Raw genomic sequence first — 8,834 nt, 5'->3', positions numbered from 1 at the left:
ATTAAAACTCCAATAAAAAAAGATAAATGTCAAAAAATAAGTTAAACAGTCACACAAGTCAGACAACAAAAATACCAATCAAACATAAGTATAATGAATATGAATGAATAAAACTTGTAAAAATTACATTCCCTATAGATTTAAAACAAATCCATAGGTGTGTCTATATTCTACATTAAATATGAGTAAAACAGGACACAAATTAAACGTAAACAATACAGCAACCCAACAATACATATTCCAAAAATAAATATTTAAGATATGTCATTCATGTATACTCATTTGAATTTAAAATATATATTAAGCTTGAACTCTAAGACGAATCCACATATTTTGAGGAGGATCAAAACACCTTTCGATCAAGTGAGTCTAATAAACAAATAAAGTTGTCGAATACAGAAATTTTCCTGGTACATGTAAGAATCCTAAAATATAGCTTTGATTTATCGATAAATTCCAGATTTTAATAGCATTATGTTTTTTTTTTTCAAACTGAGCCCTACCTATGATCAAATGATGTCCTAAAAATATGCAGTTGTCAAATTTATGGTCATAATGTAACGTTAGAATTTAGAAATTAGACACATACAAAAAAGCAGCGTATTTGTTAACGAATAATTATCTTCTGAACGTACGCATTCTTCACAATCTACATAATAATCTAATCAGATTAAGCAGACACACTTCTGTATAATATCATTCCGATTGATAAGTTTCTCCGACCAACCTACAGTTATAACATCACAGTTGTTTAAATTATTACGTCTCACTATGCCTGTGAAGTTTATTTGAAGGGGAATTAGTTAATATTTTTATCGTTATGAAAGTGTTCATTTGTTTGACTAATAAATGAAAAGGAGGGATCCTGTGGAATGATAAAAAAAAAGTAAAATGAACACGGTATATATATAGTTATAATGTTCATATGAATGTTATGAATTGAAACTATGTCTGATCAGGTCTCTAAGATTTTATTTACGAAATCATTATTATGATTATTCATTTAAAACTGCTTTGAACAATCATTAAAACACTAAACAGACATGATGAAACATCACTGATCTTGTATGTGTTCCAACTATGTTACAAAAGTGTGTGCGTTCTATAAGCATGATAAGTGAGAAAACAGTTGAAGAACAAATGCATCAGTCGGAATATTTGTTTTTATCGTAAAAAAAGTTGTCGTTGTGATTCATCGTTCTTCCGTTACTTTTTAATAGAGAAGTAATTCAAAACATTTTCGCTCAAATCAAGAATGTCCTTCAGCAAAATGAATAAATTTGAATATTCATAACCTAACGAGCAACTCTGATAGTTGAAATTAAATCGCATCATATTTTACTGTATATATGCTAACAAATATTTGCCACTGGACGTTAATCTAAATATAATCACTTCTTAAGTCAGAATAATGTTTCTAGTAATTACAAACTCCCCACAGGATACCAAATGACCAAGAATTTAACAACTATAGATCACCGTTCGGCTTTCAGTAATGAGTAAAACCCATACCGTATAGTCAGCTATAAAAGGCCCCGAAATGACAAATGCCCAACAATTCAAACAGGAAGGAAAACGGCCTGATTCATGTACAAAACAATGATTAAAATCAATTATGATATACAGCAACAAACGACAACCACTGAATTACAGGCTCCTGACTTGGAACAGGCACATACAGAATGTGGCGGGGTTAAACTAGTTTTCAGGCGCCAAACATTCCCCCTTACCAGTGACTGTGGTGAAACAGTACCAAATAAGAACAAACTATAAAATTTAGTTGAAAAGGGCATAAGTCATTAGATCGCTACACAAAAAAAAAAAGAGAAAAAAAAAAAAAAAAACATCTAACAAAAAGAACAAACTATAAAATTTAGTTGAAAAGGGCATAAGTCATTAGATCGCTACACAAAAAAAAAAAAGAGAAAAAAAAAAAAAAACATCTAACAAAACACAGACCGGACGTGGCAGGGTATCTATATATCCCCACAACTAAAAAAGAGATTGTCACAAATAGACCTTTATAGACGATTAATAATACAATGGTCGGTGTACCGCAATATGAATAATGGCTAACCATTAACATTTTATATCGGACATTATATTACGCTTACATTGTTATGATCGACGAACATTGTTGAAATTATTCTTGTTATTAATATGGGAATACAAGTATCAAGAAAAAATTTGTCAATAGAACATGGATGTTTATATATCAAAATCTAATTTCATGGAATTTCTAAAATGTCATGTTTCAAGTTTTTGTATGATTTCTTTGGATGTTTGAATATAAAAGTGTGTACACAAATAATTGTCACACAAGTATACGACAGTGAAAAAGAAACCTAACAACACAAAATAACGAAAATGCATGACGAGATTACTGAGTGTCCTCATTATGCTTATTTTTATAATTGAAAAATATAGAATGTACCATGCTCTTAAATATCAATCGCTACCAGAGTCTTAGATATGTTTGAATAAATTCAGAAAAGTCATTTACACAAAAACTCCAAATGGGCAAACTAGTCCGATGTGAAAAACAATAAACGAAAAACAAATATTAGAAACAACAAAAAACGACATCCAATCAATCACAAGATCCTGACATAGACGGGCACATATGGAATGTGACAAGGTTAAACATGTTAAAGGCACAAACCTACCCCCTAACCTAGGAGAGTGGTGTAACAGAACATCATAAAAAAAACTATACATATCAGTTGAAAAGGGCTAAACTCATCAGATCGATACAAAGCAGAAAAACATCTAACCAAAACGCAGAGTACCTATACATCCATCACATCACAACACAAAACAAAAAACACAACGCATATATCTTACAGTACTCACAGTAAGAAAGAAAAAAACATGTACCTAAGACTAAAATATCAATCAATGCACATCCAGCTAATTTTATTTATTTTCTTCTTAATTTTTGGGATGTTAAAACTCCTTTCATTGATTTTTTTGGGTTTTCATTTTTGACTTGTGATATCAGGGAAAATAACCACTTGCACTTTAACCTTTCCTGCATTGAATTGATTGAAAAAGGGTGGATAAATAAACATATTTTTATTATATATAACATCAAAATACGAATTACTTATGTTTCTTTCCAATGTACTTTCCAAACAGTTTCAGACACTTCACTTTAGTTTAGATCTCAGAGGTTAAATTGGTTGAATGCATTCATTATACATTCAGCGAAGAAACAGAGATCGGCCTGAACATGCATGAAATATTTGCCACTGGACGTTAATCAACCAGAAACAAAGATATATACACCTACAATGCTTTGGTCTGAAAGAAAAAAGAAAGCGTTATTTGCAAATGGAAATCGAACGACAAAATAATTTTTCAATAACATGAAAAAAACACACAAGGGACATCAATACGTAAATAAACGGGGGAAAAAGCGATATGACCTTGCAGAAAAAAAAACAGAGAAAAGGGGGGATATGCAGGTGGTACCGTTTGGGACAACCACTGAGTCGAGATAAATTTAGGTGAACGACAAAATAATTTAAATTGATTGCACGCTTGTGATATCTTCATTTGTGCTCATTCATTATATTTTACAGTGATATATTTGAAATATTCAATATGGTTGAACCTTTTTCTTCAACGTGAATCTGTCTTCATATGTTTTTTTTACTCATTCACTAAATAAGAAATAAAACCCCAGAAGAAATACGGAAGTTATAGAAGACTACATTTTAAAATATATATATAGAATAATACATGACAAAATCCGTATTGCATGCTGTATCACCACGAAAAACCAATATCAGTCCCGAGGGCCGAAGGTCCCGGTCGAGTGGTGATACAGCATGCGATACGGATTTTGCCATGTATTTTTCTGTTTATCATATATGTAAATTGAATCAGATGTATGATTTATTAAAAGTACGTGATTTATTCTTTTTGTTTAAACCCGTTGATCGACCAAAAATATATGAGAATATGTAGTTTTCAGCTGATTTGATTTTTTTTTCATAAACTTCCTTATTTGCTTATCCTACTCATTACATTAAAGTCATAACAAAACTCGGGATGGTTCATACTGAACGATACATCCACATCGTAATGTCTAATGAAATATAACATGCTCAATAGAACTATAAAACTGCCAAATAATATATTTTAAACCCTGATGTATTTTCATGTATTTAAATACATTCACAAACGATACTGTCAGCTGTAGAATACAACCTTTTTCCCAATATTTGTTGTCAAGTTTAACCAAGTTTCACTGTGAACTTTATTTTCATATTATACTGCAATCTCATTTGTATGAATTAGGGTGTGTATGCGGGTCCTTCATTTCTGAATTCTTTTATTTTTTAGGCCATTTTCTCTATTCTTTATAAATTTTGCCTGTTCTTTATTTTTTATGTTCTAGCACCCTATTAGTCTCTATTCTTCGTTTTGTGCTCTTTTTTTTCTATTGTGTATTTTTTTAGCCAATTTTGCCTTTTATTCTCTATTCTTTTAACCCCATCCTAATCCTTCTACATAAATGTGGACAACAATGTTACCAAATATCATCTATTCAAAGATTATGGAGACAGAGGGATTCCTATATATATCTGTATATGAAATACACATTTTCGACATGGTACTAATTATGTTGCACTTATTAAAATAAATACTGGTATACATACTTTATTTAATAAAATTTCTTCAGTTAAGTGCTTGAAGCTAAAATGTGTTTTTTTCCAGAGGAAATATATATATACTGATACACTGATTACTTCAGGAGTTTGTGCAACCTCATCCTTTATAATAACTAAAACCTTAGACTTGGAATTTCCACAAATGAAACTCTGATGCTAATATTAATGAATAAATATTGTAATATAACGTTTTTTTAATTTGATAACAAAACAATATCACATTAAGGATCATAAAACAACAAAGTTAAAGCAAATACATGTACAAGTAGTGTTCAACAAAATACTTGAACGAGAAAATGGGTCTTATGGTAATTTTGTAATGAAAATTCTAGTCTGAATCTGTGTCATAAATCACCCATTTTCTCTTGCAAGTATTTAGTTTCTTACTTTCCTTCTGTCCCTCATTTGGATGCATGTAATTTATAATTACGTCACCTTTGATATTTGCATTATTCAAAATAGATGGAAGAGAACACTGCTGTCTATAACCTTGAGCAATATCTATATTAGGAAAAGTGTCAACATCAGCAGTAGTGCTAGGAATTGTTTTAAACGGAACTTCTGGAATAATGGATGTAGCATTTGTATTGTGATTTATTTGTACTATTTCATAGTTAGCAATTTCATTTAAAGCAGTTTCAACGATTTCCTGAGATGCGCGAAATAAGAGCTGATCTTCATTATCATTTGGAATATCATCAAAACAAGTTATTGTACTATCTTCAGCAATTGTATTGGTCTTGTTGAAATTTGTAAGGACAGAAGACATTTCGCTCTGTTGATTAATTGATGCTTTAGAATAGTTATTGATTGATGCCAAACTTTTATGACCTGAGTGCTGCTGCAAAAATGTATCCTGGACTCCATTATGTATGAAGATAATTCGTCAAAGGCTGTAAACTTTTATTGTAATTGATGTTTCAACCTAAAATACACAATATGACAATATTCAAATAACACACAAGTCACAAGTTTGATATGTTGACATCGCGATTGATAAAAGTTAATAAGACACAATAATCAGTTCAAACATCTGCGAAACAATAATGTTGCATATCACTTACGCATTGACGGCCTATTTCATATCAATCATTTGCTATTAACTTGTTGGTTTTCCAGAATTTACAAAGCAAGTTCAAAAACCATTCAAGGGTTAATCGAGAAAGGGGAAAGAAACGAGTCTGTATACTATACTTTTCTTCTCATAATTATACCTCCATTATTTGGAGTACCACTTCTTTAACGTATACTGTACTGCATCACATCATCAATTCAGGATAAATCCATCATAAAATCAATACTAATATCGGAAAATTTTATCAGATTAAAATAATTTCCATACAATCCAAAATTAATTAGCAATCAAAGATATAATGTTGATCGATCTGATACATTCCCCGCCATAAAGTTTCTGTGTAATTACATCTCATTTGTTACTAATTTGTTCTTCAACTGGAAGCAACACTACAAGTCTGTGTGCAGATCTTCGGATCAATAAGTCCTGAGTTCCGGTGTATTTAGTTCCAGGTCCAATGTTCTTGTATCGAACGGTTACATCCCTCGTCACACCATCTCTGCTTGACTTTGCTTCAACTATTTGTCCTAATTTCCAATTACCACGAAATGAATTATTGTCCTGTACAAGAACAAGGTCCAAAACTTGAAGGTTCCGCTGACTGACATGCCATTTTTGCCCAATAATTAGCGATGGAAAATAATCTCTGTGCCATTTTCTCCAAAATGTATTAACTACTTGTACGAATTTCCAACGTTTTTTTAAATTGTCTGATTCATCCCAATGTCCTACGGGAACATTCGGAGATGCTCTTCCAAGAATAAGATCATTCGGACACAAGTAAGTTCCCTCGTTTGGATCAGACGTTGAAGTTCCTATAGGTCGCTCATTCAAAATGTTGGCTACTTCAAATAGCACAGTTTGTAGTTCAGAAAATGTAATGATTGACTGTCCAATGGCAAGACTCCAAACTTTTCTTGACAGATTTAATCAATGCTGCACTGCATCCATTTTCCCAAGGAGCGTCAGCGGCTTTCGTGAATTCCCATTCCATGCCATTACCGTTCCCAAACATTTTGATCGTATCCCAATTCCAATTTCTTATCACTTCCTTAAGTTCCTTACTAGCTGATACTAGTTGTGATCCAAGATCTGACCTCATTTTCTTAGGATATCCTCTTACAGATGTAAATCGTCGTAGAACTATAATAAAACTACTAGTATCGTATCCATCGGCAAGATCCACATACACAGCTCTACTGCTCATGAAATTGAACAATACGCCATATGCTTTTCCATGCGTGCGCCCCTTAATGGTATCCTTGATTGCAAAAGGTCCAAAGAGGTCAACTGAACAGTACGAAAACGCTGGTCACGGTTGAAGTCGTTCCAATGGTAATGGTCCCATTTGTTGTCCAATACATTTGTTATCTTGCCTTCGACATATAACGCACTTTTTTTCTAATCATAGAAATGGATTTGCGCACCTTTGGTATCCAGAATTTGCTTCTTACTTTAGCGAATGTTACATCTACTCCTGCGTGATACTGATCATGTACTGATTTCAAATATAGCCACACAGAATGCCCTTTATTAGGTAACAGCATTAAATTAGTTCTGTTCCAAGTAGCTTTCAGCCAATCAACTAATCTTTTACCAACAACAACTATACACGCCTCATTCTTTTCTGGAGATAGTCTTCGAAACGTCTTTGTCCAATCATCCGAAATGTCTCTCTGTAAATATCTAATCCATTCAAGTTCTGCTGCATTTAGACTTTCGGCAGTTATACCCATTGAAGCACATTTGAATGATTTCGTAGTGACGATACGCATCATTATGCATGTTACTCGTTAAAGTTTTGAATATGAGGAAATGTTTTCCAGTTTAACATCTTTGAAATCCAAACCATTGAATCAGTTATCTTCTTGATGTCAGATGACATTATAATACCTATCGTGTCGGGTAACTCGTCATTACCTAATTTATAATCTTCCCTTAAAGGCCACTGGTCTATTGGATCATTCAAAAATACAGGTTCATTTCTCCATATTGAGTTCTTAACCAAATTGTTAGGAGATATAATCCTTGTCGCGAGGTCCGCTGCATTAAATTCACTTGGCAACCACCACCAATAGGACGGTTCAGTCTTATTTTAAATTTCTGCTACCCTTGTAGCAACAAATGTACCGAATCCATAACTTCTTGTTGAATTTGTGCCCTAACAATCATCGAATCTACTATTTGTATAACACGACTTAATTTGTAATCCATCTCCTCGACTAACTTTTGTCTAATTCTAGCTGTCTATACAGCTCCACATAGTTCAAGTCTTGGAACAGACATCTGTTTGGTTGGTGCTATACGGTTCTTTGCTATCACTAATCGTGATTCAAATCCTCCGCGTGCTGTTCTCCCTCTGACATATGCACATGTTCCATAAGCTAATTTACTTCCATCCGAAAATATAACTAGGATGAGATCCCCAACAGCATTATCGGGTTTTAAGCATCTATGAAATTTCAACTGTTCTATGTCAAATAGCTCTTTGAAAAAATCCACCCATTCTAATCGTGATTCTGCTGACATGGCATAATCCCATCGAGAATTGACTCGAGTTTTGTCATTCGTATTGTTTTCTATGCATAGCTTTCGCATGAGAACCTTAGCTGCTAAAGTATACGATGTAGCAAGTCCTAACGGATCATACACACTAGCAACTTGGCTGAGTATCATACGAGGAGTTAATGATGTAGGTACGCTACTTTCAATCTGTGATTTCGTTATATTTTCTCCTTTCCAAACATTCTTGTACTTAGGAGAAAAATTTATCCTCACCTTGAAATCAAACAAGTCTTGTTTTGAATCCCACCTCATTCCAAGATTTTTTTCATGTGCAAATTCATCTAAATCAACCTCCACATATTCACCACTGTCTTGGGATTGTAATGTACTACCGCATTTTTCATTTCCAGATATAATCCAATGTTTAATGAGGAAACCTCCACATGCCAGCATTGTTTCGGTCTGCTGGGTTATCAAACGAGCACTATCTACACTTTCAACTGACTGTAAACTATCATCTACATAACTGTTTCTTATCACCATTTTCGATGCATCTGGGTAGATGTGTTGATACA

This window comes from Mytilus californianus, unplaced genomic scaffold (assembly GCF_021869535.1).
Source record: "Mytilus californianus isolate M0D057914Y unplaced genomic scaffold, xbMytCali1.0.p SCAF_10, whole genome shotgun sequence".
Lineage (NCBI taxonomy): Eukaryota > Metazoa > Mollusca > Bivalvia > Mytilida > Mytilidae > Mytilus > Mytilus californianus.
Note: the sequence above shows the minus strand (reverse complement) of the source record.